The sequence below is a fragment of the Mus musculus genome, chromosome 14, assembly GCF_000001635.26.
Source record: "Mus musculus strain C57BL/6J chromosome 14, GRCm38.p6 C57BL/6J".
Lineage (NCBI taxonomy): Eukaryota > Metazoa > Chordata > Mammalia > Rodentia > Muridae > Mus > Mus musculus.
Window position 1 is genome coordinate 118,767,448 of NC_000080.6, and position 17,718 is coordinate 118,785,165.

Genomic DNA, 17,718 nt, shown 5'->3' on the forward strand with positions numbered 1-17,718 from the left:
CCAGCTCTTTACTGACCAGTCAGAAGATGGTGGACAACCGTGTTTTACAAAATCACGAAATGTCATGAAAAGCTTCATAATAATAACAACACCGGAGCCGGGCATGGTAGCACACGCCTTTAATCCCAGCACTCAGGAGGCAGAGGCAGGTGGATTTCTGAGTTCAAGGCCAGCCTGGTCTACAAAGTGAGTTCCAGGACAGCCAGGGCTATACAGAGAAACCCTGTCTGGAAAAACAAACAAACAAACAAACAAACAAAAATAATGACAACACCCAGGGCCAGGCTGCAGCCAGAAATCAGCATGTGACTACACAGTGCACAAACACCTCCCCCAACAACAAGGATTAGAGAAACCGGGGCGAAAATAATATCCTCCAGGTGTAGAGCGCTCAATTTGTGACTACTTCTCAACGACAAGATATTAAGTTTCTATGGTGTTCCAGTTCCTCCAGAGTACTGTGTACTTAGTAGTTGCATGGTGCTGTACTTGATGCTCAGTAACATCCTTCCACTAACTTCTCACCAAGTGACTCACGGCTGTCTTTCTCAGTAAGGAAATTAAAGCTAAACTCTCTGGTCCTGGGAAGATAGAGGATTGGAAGACCGGATATCGGAAGTAAGTAATCAGCCGTCTTAGCCTCAGCTCTGGTCTTCTGCTTCCATTTACTTCCACGGCCAATCATTCTTAAGAAGAGTTCTAGTTTCAGGTCACCTCCCTTCTGAGCCTTCTGAGCTGAGTCGGTGGCCACAGTGTCTTATTGGTGTGTGGCCGCCACCTACTGGTCACGATATGCAACTGCAAGAGTGGGCAGGATGTGTGGATCCCTAGCGCGTGTTCAAGGTGATTGGGGTTCTTAGCTCTCCTCACCCACACACCTAGGAAAGGCTACAAGAGGCCTGACTTACGGTCGGTCGTAAGAGGGGGGAATGGATGGCTAAACGTGACGTATTCCGACATTGAATAATAAGGTATAGATGTGCAATCATGCACGGTGTACCGTGACAGCACCACGTTCCGTAAATGCACAGCGTTTAAAAGTTGCCTTCCCCTGAATGAGTGAGTGTGAAAGTCACACCCAACGCCTGCTACACATTTGCTAACCCGTATTAATAAATCCGCCAGTGATCCGTGGTTCCTGTGCAGTCACAGATAAGGTGTCTTATCTGGGTGATTCTGGAATGACCGTAAGGTGCTTGGTTTTCCCGTAACCAAGTTAAATAAACACAAGTGAAACTAAGAGGGTGTGCTCAGCAGAGTTAATAAGCAAGTGAATCTTCCGTAAGCCATGTTGGGATAACTAGAATAAAGAGTGTTGGGGCCAGCGAGATGGCGGCATGAGTGAAGGCACTTGCCACCAAGCCTGACAGTGAGAGTCAATTCCAGGGACACACATCGTGGAAGGGAAGAATCAACTCCTACAAGCTATCCACTGACACACACACACACACAAACACACACACACTCACATATACACTCACACACATATCACACACACACATACACGCACACACATACACACACATCACACACACACATCACACACACATATACAGTCACACACACATCACACACACATACACATTCACACACATCACACACACACATCACACACACATCTCACACACACATTTCACACACACACATCTCACACACACATTTCACACACACACAGCACACACACACAGCACACACACATCTCACACACACACACACATCACACACACACACACTCCTCTTTCAATTAATAAATGTAATCATTTTTCAGAAGTTTAAAAAACTAGAGCTATAAACAGCAGGTAACAACGCTTTCCCACAGATGAGGGTGTGGGAATGCCAAGCTTCTGCACACCTTACTGATACCAGGGCATCCGCTTCTGGACCCAGAGAAGGGGGTCCTTCTAGTGCACTTTTGTTGATGCCATTTGGCCAGTGGTATTTGGTTAGGGTAGCCCAAATTGCAAATGAGGCCACCAGGCCTCCCTCTGGCCTCTTTCCAACCAAATTGTTTTCCCTAACCTGCTCATGATAGAAATTCTGGCATGGCACCCCTACAACTTGACGATCATCTGCTGTTTGCCGGTATAACCTGATGCAGTGGAGCTCCGAGGTGAGCCATTCCAGGATCACGGAGCAGAAAGACATCCAGATCAAAAGTTGACGAGCTTAGAAGAGGATCCACACGGGACAGACAAGGGTCATGGGGCCTGAATCCTGAGCCATCCAAAGATCGTCTGTGCTGATGCTCTTAGCCACCTCAGCCCTGGAGGTCGCATGAATGTGAGACTGAAGTTTGGTCAGACACAGCAGGTGTCTACAGACATCAGAGGTAGAAGGTTCCTGGAGATTACAAGCTAAGGATCGAGGTGCCAGCAGCAACAACAACATACATACAAACTGTGTATGTGGAGAGCAGTCAGCCACTCACCTTCTTGCTGAATCTTCATGGGACCTTTCCTAGCTGTGTATGGGTGGACAGAGAGGAAGGACGTTGTCTATGCCTCTTATTATGGAAACAATTTCATTTTGAAAGCCTGTGCTTTTTGTAGCTTTGATCTTTGGCTCATTTTTTTCTCTGTTTTTATTGCATTGTAATTATTATTGTTGTGGTTGTTTTTTTCTTCTTAGATGACTATTTTCTAATGAGAGAGAGAGAGAGAGAGAGAGAGAGAGAGAGAGAGAGAGAGCAAGAAAAAAAAAGGCGTGGATTTGGATGGGAAGAGTCTGGGAGGAGTTTGGGAAAAAAAACCTACTTTTTTCAGTTAAAAAACTAAAAATTAAAAAACCAAAACCATCTCCACCACCACAAGAAAAACCACCCTGACCAAAAGCAAGGTAAGAAAAGCAGCGTACGGAGGAAAGGTTGGCCTTCACTCTCAGCTCCAGGCCACCGCCCTTGGTTAGAGGCAGTCAAGGCGTGTCCTGGCCTGCAGCGTGTTCTAAGGCGACCAGAGAGACTTCATCCAGGACCTGGTGGGGGCAGATGCAGTCTCAACAGCCCACATTAAGTAGCAGAGGATGACAGAGAACTCCCGACCTTCCAGTTGCCGCCCCAGCTCCCAAGCTCTTGAATTCCAGGCAGGCTTCATTCCAGGGTGCTAAGGACACAGGGCTTTGTGTGCTAGCAAGTACTGAGTGTAGAGAGAACAGCTTGTCTATTGTATAGATGCACTATCACCTGTGAGTTAAAAAGCCTGTGGCTTAGGAGGGAAATAGAAGTGGAACATCAGGAGAAGAGAGAATTCTGGGAGAGAAGGAAGTGGGGAGATTCACTGGGAAGATGTGACAAGCCAGAAGCATGGTACCTGAGCACAGGTAACCAGCCATGTGGCAGAATGTAGGCCATAAATGGGATATTTTATGTTGTATCTAGTCAGAGAAAAGCCTAGCTATATGGCCAAGGTATTTGTAATATGTATTTTGAATCTGAGTCTTATTTCTGTGAGCATGGGGCTGGAAGGAAGAACCAGGGCCTAACTTAAACACCTGAGCAACTGAGCAATATTCCCAGTGTAGTGCCTGGCAATGTATGTGTGTATGATGTATATGCATGTGTGTGTGAGTGTGTGTGATGTGTGTGTGTGATGTGTATGTGTGTGTGATGTGTATGTGTGTGTATGTGATGTGTGTGTGTGTGTGTGTGTGTGTGTGTGTGATGTGTATGTGTGTGACTGTGGGGGGATGTGTGTATGTGGGATGTGCATGGGTGTGAGTGGGGGAGGATGTGTGTGTGCGTGTAATGTGTATGTGTGTGTGATGTATATGTGTGTGCGGGGTGTGTGTGTGTGTGTGTGTGTGTGTGTGTGTGTGAGTGTATGTGTGTGTGATGTGTATGTGTGTGTGTGTGTTTGGTGTATGCCTGTGGGTCTATGGAGATCATAAATCTTTGTCTGGTGTCTGCCTCTATCACTCCGCACTTTGGCTTTAGAAATGGGGTTGCCCCCTGAACCTGGAACTCAAATTTGCCAACACTTCTTGGCCTGTGAGTCTTTGAATGTCCAATGGCAATTCATCCCCAAAGAAAATATTATGTTTTAAGATCTAGACTGAGCTATGAGTCACTATGAAGTAATTGAGAACATGATGCATTAGGTAAGAGATCATCTACAGTCTTAAGTAGCATTCATTGACATTCACATTAACTTATAAAGATGTTGGAACAGGCACTCTGGAGATAGGGTATCATCAGGGAAGGCTCTGGTAGATGTTCATGTCATCTAGTAGAAACATTTACTTTGATGTTTAACTTCCTGAAGTCAGAACCTTTCTCAAGAGAAGCTAGGGAGGCCAGCACCAACACACACCCCAGTTCACACCATGCCTCCATTTCTATAAGGAGTTGTAGGCACGGCACAGGGTTCTGAAAGAGCCTTGCTGGGCAAAAGCTGACGAAACCTCAACCAATCACCACAGAAGATCCTAGAAAAACATTCTAGGATGCACTGTGAGGAAAAGAAATAAAGTTATGTCGATTCCCTAATAGAAACATCTAAAGGGAGACTTAGTGCCTACAAGGAAAAGCCATTTGGAGGTGCGGGATCAAAGGATATAAAGTGTGAATTGTTCAAGATGGCAGTAAGTTCAGGAAAGCTGGGCTCACCCTGGGGCTTACAGCTAATGGTATGGGATTGTATAAGTCAGCTTTGCTGAGAGGGAAGATCACATGTTAGCAATCTTACAAGAAAAATAATGGCACATGAGAGAAGCCCAGGGGAGAAGATGGGTTCATTGATGGCCTGGACAGTGTGATATGCATTCAATATTATCCTCAAACTTACCAATTTGCTTACATTAAATGTGCCCAGTTTATGGCACTTATATGTCAGCAAATTGTTTTAAGTTTTTAAAAATGGTATTGTATTTATTTTGCATGCAGAGATATGTGGGTGCGTGTTCCACGGTGTGCATGTTGAGGTCAGGGGACAACTTGTGGGAGTCTGTTATGTTCTTCTACCATGCGGGGTCCAAGGATAGAACTTAAGTTCTTAAGCTAATCCATTGTGCCAGCTTGCTTTCAAGTTTTTGTTTTGTTTTGTTTTGTTTTGTTTTGTTTTGTTTAATAATTTGGAAGTCATGGTGAAATTGGAAGTCAAATGCATACAGGGTAGCAATGAAGGTTAGAAAAGAGTGGTCTTTAGAGCTGAGGATGCTGGAATTCTGTTACTGAGCATGCTAGCCACACATGGCAGTGTTGGATGTTATGCCTCAGATACTCCCCCAACATGTGTGCAATATCTCACTGTAAATGCAGCCTTTGATCACCTGATGTTATTGTCTCAGAGGCTTATTGCCTCTGTCTGCTAATCTAGGCCTACAATGTTCTCAGCCTCCGAGACTTAATGCTGAATGAGATCACCCCTTCCTAGTTCCTTCTGAACTCTGGCTGGCTGCTTCAGCTCAGCTATTCTGGCTCAAACTCCTTTCCAAGATGACTGATTTAATCTGGCTACTCTCTCAGCCTCTGACTTTTTGCTCTGTTTGTCCTCAAACTCACTCTGGTAATCTGTTCTAATCCTCTGCTTCTGTCTCATTCTGTCTTCATTTGTGTCTAGCTCATTCTATCTTCAATCTGTCTCTTTAAACTCTCCTGGTAAAATAGCAAACTCTCTCTCTCTCTCTCTTTCTCTCTCTCTCTCTCTCTCTCTCTCTCTCTCTCTCTGCATTCTCTTAAGTAACTTCTCTTTTCTCTCTGCTCTCTGGGACTTGAGCAGATCCTTTTTTTTCAAATCTTTCTCTGATTCATCACTTTGTCTGCCACTCAATTAAACATCACTTTCAAACATGGCTGCTTCCTTCTACAAACTAACTTTACTTTCATTGTTTTGGATTAAAGGTGTGCACTAAGGGCATGTCTGTATTCTAGCCAGAGGGATTAAAGGTATGCGCTAAGGGCTGAGTCACACAACAACTAGAAACAGGTTTGCCCACTAAATACCACAATCTCAGGGTTCACAGTGTGAGCAGGCATCCTGCAACATTTGACAATAAAGAAAAGATGTGTATGAGCAAACCTGAGGAGCAGGCTCAGGAGTGTCTCTCACTGCATCCTGCCGTCAGCCCCACTGAACCTGACCTCTCCTATGCTGCAGTTTATGAAGGTTAATTTGATTGTCAACTCAACAGGTTAGAGTTGTCTAAAAGACAAGCTTCCATCCATAGCTCTGAGGGAATTTCTAGATCTAGCTGAAGTGGGAAAGCCCACCTATTGTAGGCTGCACCATCTCACGGGCTGGGGTCCCAGACAGGACACCGGGAGAAAGTGAGTACTGCAGTTCCATTCATCGTTCCATTCATCTCTGTGTGTGTGCAGAGATGCAGTGTGTGTGTGCAGGTGCAGTGTGTGCCCAGGTACAGTGTGTGTGCAGGTGCAGTATCTGCACAGGTGCAGTGTGCACACAGATGCAGTGTGTGCCCAGGTGCAGTGTGTGTGCAGGTGCAGTGTGTACACATGTGCAGTGTGTGCACAGATGCAGTGTGTCCACAGGTGTAGTGTGTGCACAGGCACATTGTGGCCAGCTGCCCTTCAAGCTCCTCCTACTGTGATGCCCCTACCCACCCTGAGGAGCTGTGCCCTCAAACTGTGAATTTAATAAATCCTGAGGTTGTTTGGTGTGTTTTCTTTTGTTTTGTTTTTGTGGCTTCTTTTTTGTTTGTTTGTTTGTTTGTTTGCTTGCTTGCTTGCTTGTTTGTTTGTTTTTTCAAGACAGGATTTCTCTGTGTATCCCTGGCTATCCTGGAACTCATTTTGTAGACCAGGCTGGCCTAGAACTCAGAAATCTGCCTGCCTCTGCCTTCCGAGTGCTGGGATTAAAGGCGTGTGCTACTACGCCCGGCTTTTGTTTTGTGTTTTATCAGAACAGCAGGAACATTAAGTCTGGCAGTTAATTAGGAGCCGAGGATGATCGCCGGCTGCCAGTCTATCCTGATGTATCATCAAATCTCCCTGACTCCCATTCACCCCGCTGAGGAGACACAGAAGAAATCTACCAGTGCACATGAAAGGGACCCTACCTGGTGCACTCCAGGGCAGATGGGGCAACACCACACATTGAGAGAACAGTGGCGTTCACACCTGTCTGGGCCTCATAGAAGTTCTTGCCCAGTGTTTTGACTAACAAAACTGTTCAAACAGCTTTCTTTTTTTCTTTTTTTAAATTTATTTTTAAGTAGAAAGACTTGAGTATCTCCCTCCCAAGTAAAGCCAACCCAGGCAGCTTGGCTCTCAGTGCCAGATGACCAACTTGAAAACAGGAAGCGTTTTAACAGGAACTTACTAGACAATTCACTTTGAATCAGCCTACACTCCGGTTCTTCTGTGTGCCAGATCATTTACTGTAAACATGGGTGGCAATTTGGCAGTTTTTTTTTTAATTATTATTTTTTCATCCAAGTACAATTTCGGATTAGTTTGCCTCATTAATCCAGCTTGGCACCGGATGCTTTACAGAACCCCTTTGAATTTTCTGTCTGTAATGAGTCCATTATATTTGTTTTGAAAGCCACTTAGACACGACAATGGCAGAGTGCAGACACATCTGGCAAGGCAATGCGGTTTATAACTTCCTGCTGCCAAGCTAAAAGTGTGGCTTCTGATGGCATTATAATAATGTTCAGATGAAGACGTGCCACGGCCATGTCTCCTGGTTGAGTATTCCTTGGTGGCTGAGCAGCAAACATAGTCTCAGAACTTGTTCTATGAAGACAATTGAAGGAGGCCTTGCAGGTGTGGCTGCTGTGTCACAAGTGTGTCAGTAGGTGGCAGAGAGGAGAGAGGCTGTGTCCACACTCAGTGGCTGGTCAGGGAGCTAGCCTGAGGGAACCATCAGTCAGGCAATGTGCATGCCCAGACTGGCGCCCCGGTTGGGGAGCAAGCCCGAGACAGATGATCCCCCCAATAATAAGACCATGTAGGCTGGAGTAAGGAGCAAGTCTAAGGTGACCACCAGTCTGGGCCTCATGCAAACTTGGGGGGGGGGGGTAGGCAGCCCAAGATGCCCCCTGCCTTGTGCCATAATGCATAGGTAGCATAGCACCCCTGAGACCACTCCTACGATGACCTCAGACACTCGGAGACCTTAGGCATCACTAAGAGGAGTAAGTAAGTGATAGAGAAATAGGAGGGAAGGAGAAACAAAGAGTGTGGTCACAATGAAGAGAGGCAGAACTGGAGACTCTGGGGTAGTGAGGAACAGCCTCGTATGAGTAGCCAGTGATGCTACCCTGGATCTTGGTAGGGTCCTGGCCTGTGCTGACACTGGGAGCCACATCTGAGTCTGTGGCCCTGCAGCAGCTGGGATCCATTACCACCAGGGGCCTGGGCATCCCTGGTCTAGGCTTTCCCCTGAAGACCTGTTGATGTCTGAGAACTGTGTAGAACTGGCCCCACCCCTTGCTCAGGTGTCATGGTTTATATATGCTTGGCCCAGGGAGTGGCACTATTATGAGGTGTGGCCTTTTGGAGTGGGTGTGTCACTGTAGGCATGGGATTAAGACCCTCACCCTAGATGTCTGGAAGTCAATCTACTAGCAGCCTTCAGATGAAGATGTAGAACTTTCAGCTCCTCCTGCACCATGACTGCCCGGATGCTGCCATACCCTCACCTTGATACTTGGCTGAACCTCTAAACCAATTAAATGTTGTCCTTCTAAGACTTGCATTAGTCATGGTGTCTGTTCACAGCAGTAAAACCCTAACTAAGACACCGGGCATATTGTGGGAGACAGGGCCAGGGGGCATGAGAACAGAAGAGCTGACCTCACCTCTAGACAGCTGCAGAATTTGGGAGAGCAGCCCCCACACATTGCCTAGGGAGCACAGTAGCATTGGCCCTGGTTACAGGTTGCTGGTATGCTGGCCTTGAGGGCATGGGAAAGCTGTTCCTCTCCCTCACCAACCGCAGCACTCAAGAGAGTAGTCCCTGCACCTCACCAGGGCAGCACAGTGGAGATGACCCTGGTGGAGGTGTGGGAAAGGTGGCCCTGCCAGTTGTCTGCTGTACTGTGACATGGGCAAGGGAGAGATGCCCCCTCTCTTACTTACCCCTTGCTATTTAAGGTAGGCAGGAGGACTGACCCCAGGGTCATGAGAACAGAAGAGCTGGCCTTGCTCTTCAGCTGAAGCACTCGGGAGAGAGCCCCACACCTTACCTGAGCAGCACAGTAGGGCTGGTCCTGGATGTGGGGGCTGCAGGTGAGCTGGTCCCGAGGCATGGGAAAGTAGGCCCTGCCTCTTCTCTGCTGTGTAGTGGATGGAGCAGATGAAGGAGAGGTGCCCTCCTCCTCTTCCTCCTCCCTCAACACCCATGGGAGGCAGGAAAACTGTCTCCTTGTCTCTCACCAACCACAACACTCAGGAGAGCAGGCCCTGCACCTCACCTGGGCAGAGGGTAAAGCTGCTTCTGTTTGGAGGGGTTGTGGAGTGGATAAGCCAGCCCTGAGGGTCTGAGAGTGGGAGAGTTGACTCTGACCCTTGCTGTCTGTGGCCTTGGATGGGCCAGCTAGGGCAGGGTAGGAGAGTTCACCCCTGTGGTCCGGGTGTGGGAGAGCTGGTGGGCTGGCCAGCTCAGCTACCTCTCAGGCTCTCAGGCTCAGATCCAGGGCTTTGAATTGGCCCACTCAATGAACACCCACCCTATCAATGAACATCTAACCATCAATGAACTGCTGGAGGGCATAAAGGAACCAGTTCTACAGATCCAAAACTACAGGATCTCCACGACACAGGACAACAACAAGATATCAGAGAGGAGTCCCATTTAGGGCCCCATATTGCTAGAATAGCAGAATCCAGAGGCCTTGAACCAGACTAATGACGCATGCAATGAACATTTGCAAGCAAAGAAGTGTGGACGAAAGGGTATATACCGTGGGACACTGTGATACACTGCAGCTTCCACAGTAAGTTTTTTTTTTCTTTGTTGTGGGAGGAGGTTGCAAGGGTGGGGGGTAGGTATGAGGGGAGGGGGGACAAGTGGGATTGGGGTGCATGATGCAAAATTCATTAAGAATTAATAAAAAGTTAGAGTGTTGAAGCAACATGGACAACTCTCTTCCTTCTCTCATGTACCCCTAGTCAGCAACTATTTCTCAATCTGACTCCTGCTGTCCTCACAGCACTGGGGATACAATCCAGGCCTCTACCATGCTAGGAAAATTCCCTACACCGAGCTAAACCCCTAGGCAGAGCCTGGCCTCTAACTCACTCAGTAATGACCTTGGACTTTGGGTTCTGCGTGCCCCCACTTCCTGAGAAGACTAGAGGAACACATAGACACTCCTGATTGTGCGGGCACTCTACCAACTGTGCTGGGCTGTATCTTGTCTCAGTCAGAGTTCTTCACTCACGTGAAGCCAATGATGCAATATTATTTGTGTATTTTTTAATTTAGTGGGCAGGTGCACATGCAATACAGGGTGTCATGGCAGTTGGAAGATAGCATTGTTCACGCAGGGTCTCTTCTTATTTCTGTTGCTGTGCTGTGTATGATCTACTAGACAATTCTGACTCCGCCCTCCTATCTCCCACCAAGGATGTTTAGATTAAAGGTGTGTGAGCCTCTGTGTCTACGGTGGTTTGGGAATTTTGTTTTTGTTTTGTTTTGTTTTGTTTTGTTTTTTCATTGGTTCTGGTCTTGGGGATAGGACTCAAGTTGCTAGGCTTGTGCAACAAGCAGTTTTCCACACTGAACCATCTCAGAGACCATGGTGTATGTATCTTGAACAAAGGGCTTAAGGTGAGTTTTTTTTTTTAATCTAAGTCTGTGTATAATGAAAAGAACAACTTTCAGGCTAGAAAGATGGCTCAGTATTGAAAGTGTTTGCAAATCTTCCAGAGGACCTGAGTTTATTTCCCAACACCAAGGTCCATCAGTTTACAACCACTATAACTCTAACTCAGGTGATCTGACACCCTCTTCTGGTCTCCACGGACACGGGCACACACACAGACACACAGACACACAGAGACACAGACACACACAGACACACAGACACACAGACACACCCCCCACATACACACACCCCACACACAGGAAAACCACAGGCCTAGCAGTTTGTTTTTGTTTTCTTTTCACTGTACAGCTGCCACGCACTCTGGTCGAGTCAGCTTGACAAGCCGAGAGGCTTGGAAGCTACTCACGAGGCAAAGAGCTTCATGGAAACTCACCTCCTGGAGTCTGGTGTCCTCTCTAACCCATACATTAATATTCCATTCCCGAGTTAGTCTAGTGTATGGATCCACGTGCTCTCTTTTAGTATTATCCTATTACAAGTGCCTTTTAAGATTGAATTCTGACATAGCTAAAGCCTTCGCCAGTGTTCCAATGTCCTAGAAAGTCCTTGAGCAGACCATGGGAATTCAGTAAGAATGTTGCCTATTCAGTGACATTCAGAATTGCCTCTAATAAAAGCTAAGTCACTGCCCTACACAGAAATTTACCATCATCTAGGAAGAAGGAAGTTTCAGACCTACGGAGAAACCAGAATAGATACTTAGAACTATAGATAGCTGAGTTACACCCATACACACGTATTTACAATGGCCTAAGGGAAAGGTAGACTATACAATAGACTAAAATAAGAACTATGGCAAGGGCACGAAGCCCTTGACCCTGGCTTCTAAGATTAAGTGAATCTTAGGTGGAGCCCTTGTTGATCCCAGTTGTTAACAATGAATTCTATCCCAGGTGGTTCCTGTTAGACCTTCTGTGTTTGCATTCCTCTGTTTTATGTAAGAATCCAGTAACCTCTTTCTACCTTGCGGGTATGTCACCCAACTTCCTTATTGTCTTCTGTATAAAAAGTTTGATGCTCAATTTGACAAATTACATTCAGATTCTACACAACCTCTCCTGTGTGCATCTGTCTGTCAATTCATCCGATGCTTTGCCCACCTGCGACTAGAGACCCGTTCCACGCAGACAAAGGGGCCCAAAGTGTCTGCGGCATACAGCATATGTAAGAGGATGGCTTGGAAGGGATGAGAGGGGCTCATCTCAGGAAGCTGAAGTGTGGCAGGCTCTGGTGAGGGTAGAGGACAGGGCACAGGGAGCATAAGAAGTAATAGACTGGGAGGAGACAGATGACAGATGATAGTCTCATAGGTGACATACAGGAGATAAATAATAGATAGATGGTAGAGATAGATAGAAGACAGACAGACAGACAGTAAAGTAAACACAAGAGATTCAGTCAAGGAAAAGATTGGTGCTGTGGTTTCAGACTCCATTAATGACAGAACACAAGACCATGCATGTGCCGGCTGTAGTACAAATGTTATTAATACCATAGATCATCGTTCCCACACAGAAAACAGAAATTATGTTCCTTACCTGCAATACATCATCCCAAGACACACTAGTTCCATTAACAGTTTCCATAAGAGCCATCGCCTTCCTTGAAACTTCATTTAAAAACCTTATATCTTACAGCAAAGCCTTTCTGCTAAAGCCAGCAATAAAACATTTTACATAAAAAACAACAAAGGTGGGGTTGATTTTTCAGATATTAGGGAATCTTGAGTAGCAAAAGTAACAGTTAAAAAAATCATATGTTATTGGCAGTTAAATAAACGAACAGATTAGAGAAATAAACTAGAAAGACAAGCCCATGGTAGCTTAATAGAGGATGGAAATCAGATACCCACTCAGTTTCCTCTACAATGCCTAAAAATCTGAGAGTGAGTATCTGGGAGAGGGAGGATTGAGTTTTAGGCATTGAAGAGCAAACTAGACCACTGAATGACCACAAATAAAATGGCACCTTTAGCACACATCACACAGGGACATGCTACAGTAAACTTAAGAACACGTGAAAGTGTGTGTGCGCAGCCGCACACCTGACATGTATGGAGCCAGCTGTCTTTTGGAAATTGAAACTTCCAAATTAGGGGAAAGTGAATATGATCTATGTGGCATCCATATTACACATACTTCAAGGGGGTCTTTGGCAGCCTGTCCTAACCCTCCACATTTCTGCAGTAAATAAAGCAAAGAATATGCGTTCAGCTCAGCGCTGTAGCCACTTTCACCACAAATGACTTTGGGGGTTGTGCTAGTGAGTGAGCTACTTGTCTCAGCTCTGTGACAAAGTACGTGAGTACAGCCACTTAAGGAAGGAAGGAAGGTTTTTTGGGCTCATGGTTCCAGGGTACAGTCCTTCACAGAGCCACGGGAAGGAGCGAGAGGCAGCTGAAACTACTATTGAAGGATTTTGAGAAGCACAGAACACCGAGGAATTTGGCTCCAGCAGAATTAAAGATCCCCAGAGCCAGGCACAAGTTTGGAGGAGGAGACTTGGAACAGCCAAAGCTGACCAGGGTATTACCCGGCAGATACTCAGGATGCTCAAAGAATACCTGCAGCAAGAAATCCAGCTGAAGAAAATGGACAGAAGGAGAAGACGTAAACTAAAGGATTAAAATACAACAGACACTCAGCTCCAGCCTTCAGATGAATGTGGACTCATGCAGCAATATTCCTTTACATCTATTAGAGTGACAAAAAGCTGAAAGCTTGCTTAATTCTAAGTGTTGGTAAAGATCTGTGACTACAGAGAAATGTCCGTGCTCTGGGGCTGGAGTGTGGACGGATGGGGTGACACAAGAGCAATGCAGTGGAGTGTGGTGAGTTAGAATGCAGACCTGAGACCCAGAAGTTCATATTCATATATATATATATATGTGTGTGTGTGTGTACGTGTATATGTGAATATATAAATGTATATGTGTATACATGTATATATGTGAATATATGTGTATGTATGTATATGTGTGTACACATATATATGTGAATCATTTATATTGAATATATATGAGTAAATATATATTCAATATATATATATATGTATATATATTTGGAGAGTTCATGGATGGGGAAGTTAGAATCATTCCTACATCTGTCATAGAGGATATATGTAGAAAAACCGGTGGGTGTTCACCATGGAACATATTGTGTCTTCTAGCACAGTAGATTAGACTCCTTACCTGAGCACAGAGTAGCATAGAAAAGTCTTAATAGCACATAAAGCCAAGCAAACACAAGACAGAATGAGACATGTGGCATAATATCATTTTTATAAATGAATAAAACATGGGCACCTATCGAGTGAGGGCGTACGTTTCCCATGAATTCAGGTGTGGCGGTCAGTGCTCACTGTCAGTTTGTCAGGGTTTAAAATTCCCACAGAGATGCAGCTCCGGGCTTGTCTGTGAAGTTGTTCTCAGAAACGTTCCTCTAAGGAGGGAAGGTTAGTGTGATGGGAGGTGTGACTTGGGCTTGGGCTCAGACTGGATGAAAAGGAAAGGTGGGGGAAGCAGGCTGAGCACCACTGTCCACCTCTCGCTGTGCCCTGGCCGTGGACACAGTGTGACCAGCTCCTTCACAGCCCTGACACCATGGCTTCTCCCTCTGCCATGATGAACCATGTCCTCTCAAACTGGGAGTCCAATGTGTGGCAGTGAACCGTGCCACCAGACAGAAAACCTGGTAAGGTCGGGCAGATACTGGAACCCCGGCAATTCTCATAATTGAGAATGGTAGACAGTTAAATCTACTCCTGTCCAGATTCCTGTCCTGTGCGTGACCACGACATCCCGTTGAGAGGACTGTGACAATCAGTCACAGAGGGGCAATGGCTGAAGCCCTTCTACGTGCAGATGAGGCATCCCCAACATCTCAGAGCAGGTCAATAGAAAAAAGGAAAGAAGGAAGGAAAGGAGGAAGGAAGGAGGGAAAGAAGGAAGGAGAAAGAAAAAGGGAAGGAGGGACCCACATAGTTCAGAAAGACGGTGCACTAACGCTGGAAAGCAGGGTAGTATGGATCCAGAGAGGGACATCTGAGTACAGGGCTGACCAGGGAAGCTTGGAGCATGCCCTTTTTTGTTAACTGCTGAGCATTGATGATAATGTCTTACCCAGCTTTGGCCTGTGCTATCCCATCTACCACACTACCCTGGCTTCCCAGGGCCAGCACTGGCTCTTGTGCACAGGCAGGTGGCAGCATGACCTCCAGGACAGAAGCATGACACTTGCTGAACCTGTGACCGACCAGGGGGTGTGGTTGTAAGACAAGACACAGGGCCAGTTTCCTTCACTTTCCACCAGCCCCGAGAAACTGAAAAGGTGGGGGCCACTTGTCTACCTTTGTGAGAAGATCACTCTACTGAAATCTGGACTGTATGATATTGATTTAGTTGCTGTCTGTGCTCCATGGGTTAATATGTAATTATAATTCCTATTGAAAGGAGGTATTTGTGACATCGTCAAATGTTTTTGTTTATTTTTGAGGGACAGGAGAAATGGCTTAGCAGTTAGGAGAGCATACAGCTCCTACAGAGGTTCTAAGTTTGGTTCCCAGCACCTGCACATCAGGCAGCTCACCGCCATTGTAACTGCAGTTGAAGGAGACCCTTCTGGTCTCCACATGCGCCTGTATTCACACATACAAGCTCCACAGCACACCTACACATAATTACAAAACAAAGCAAAGAAAAAAAAAAAACAACCCTTTTGTTGAGATGGTGCCTCATGCAGCCCAAACTGTCCTTGAACCTACAGCAATGACTTCAGGCTCCTAATCCTCCTGCCTCCACCTCCTGAGTGCTAGGATTGCAGGTGTGTACCCCTCCCCCCAGCTTATTCAGTGCTGGCTGAGATTGCACCCGGAGCTTCCTTAGTTCTAGGTGCACTCTACCAACCGAGCTATATCCCCTGTCCCTGAAATAATTTTATATAGGAGAGACAGAGACACAGAGAGTTTGTATGTGTTTGTATGTGTGAGTGTGTGTGTTTGCTTGTGTGTGTGTGTGCATGTGAGTATGTGAGGTGGATCTTTCTTGCCCTAGTTGTGGTTGACCTAACTAAAATACTGGACACTCAGAGTCACTAAAGATCAACCTGGGACAGTGGGTCTCAAGTTCATAGTCTCGTACCAGAAAGTAAAAATGTGACCATTTGTCGAAGTAACCAAAGCAGAAGCGAGCTTTTCCGAGGAGAAGGACAGAAAGTGAGACCTGTGGACAGTGGGGGGAGCTTCCGAGGAGGTCAAGGGCTTCCAGAGCGGGGAGGGGAAGCCTTTGATCTTTCTTGGCTAGAGGTTTAGCACAGCACTGGCAGAAACTAGACAGAGGCCGAGGTGACGGCCATGAGACACGTTCTTTCACTGGGCTCTTGTGGACCAAACCAACGGAGGGCCCACACCCTGTGTTCATGCCTTCCTTGCCTACCCAGGAAGATGACCATACTCTGTCCTCGTGCCGCTCACCCAGGGGGTGGCTGAAGCTCTGCCCCATCTCTGCCTCGAGCTTTGTTAGTTATTGACTTTGACTGTCTGCTCGCTGTTAGTGACTTGGCCAGCCTCTGACCCCCGCCAGCGTCTCAGTACTACTAATTAACTAAACTCTCTCTGATTCCACAGCTACTGAGAAGTAGCTTTAGTTTTTCGTTAATTAACTCCTTGTCTGGGGCATGGTCTGGGGTCTCTTTCCTAAAATAGGCCAGGCTTTCTTCGACACTGCCTTCGCTCTGTTCATTACTAGCTGCACTAGGAGCAAGGACATAGGAAGAGGGCAGGACCTTACGTGTGTGTGTGTGTGTGTGTGTGTGTGTGTGTGTGTGTGTGTGTTGGAGTCTGGGTTTTTTGTTATTCCAAGCGCTCCTAGTCTTCCAGTTTAACTCGAACATTCTTCTTAACCCTTTAAATCTGTTCTCACTCTAACGTATCTGAGCGACTTGCAGTCCTCACTATGGGCTCCTTTCCATTACTACCTACAGAGAGCTAGCTTCGGCTTCTGCTTCCTGAATCCCATGCTGGCCTCAAGCTTGCTCGGTAACTGAGGATGGTCTTGAACCCTTGACCCTCCTGCCAGTGTCTTCCAAGTGGAAGCATCCCAGGTGTGTGCCTCTCCACCTGGAGTTTCTTTTTATTTTTAACACAGAGAGGTTGCGGGTGTTTACAGGGCACAGCGTGACGATGCGGAGAATTAGATTAGGGTAATTGGCATTTCCTCCACCTCTGACATTCATGATTTCTTTGTTGTGATACAATAAAATGTACTAACCCAGAAAAGCTCACCGGCTTCCCTGTCCTTCAGAGGAAGCCTGTAATTAAATTACAGCACCCTCCAGCCCCACGCTGAGAACTCAAAGCACTGTGTTCTGTAATTTAGACATTAAAATTTAATGTTATTCCTGTGCTTAATCCTTTCCTCTTTTATTTTTTTCCTGTGATTAAACACCAATTGATTGCCCCACAATTACCTTCTGAGTTCCAGGAAACTGGATAGGGCATCAGAAATACATTTAAAATTTGATATCTTAGTAATTTTCACACTGAGATGGTAAGCAAAGTCTGGCTGAATACTATGAGAGAAGTGATTCTACACAAACCTCCCCAGCACACCACACACACATACACACATACACACACCACACTACATACACACATACCACACACACTCACATACACACCACATGCATGCACACACACCACACAGCATACCATACACACACACACTCCAACACCACACAAACACACAATAGCATAGCATACCACACACACATACACTCCTTCTACACACCACACACACACATATGTGCACACACTCACTACAGAACACTATATACACACATACCACCCAAACTCACATACATAACACATACACACAAACACCACATACACAACACTATAGCATACCACACATACATACACTCCCACACAAAC

The 17,718-nt window shown here is 46.2% G+C and overlaps 1 non-coding gene across 1 annotated transcript; it reads left to right on the top strand.

The window, feature by feature from the left end:
• Nucleotides 1-7,704: 7,704 nt before the first annotated feature.
• Nucleotides 7,705-7,835, top strand: Gm22379. Its single transcript, XR_003951304.1, has one exon. It is a non-coding gene; the product is annotated as a small nucleolar RNA SNORA17 (small nucleolar RNA).
• The last annotated feature ends 9,883 nt before the right edge of the window (nt 7,836-17,718 follow it).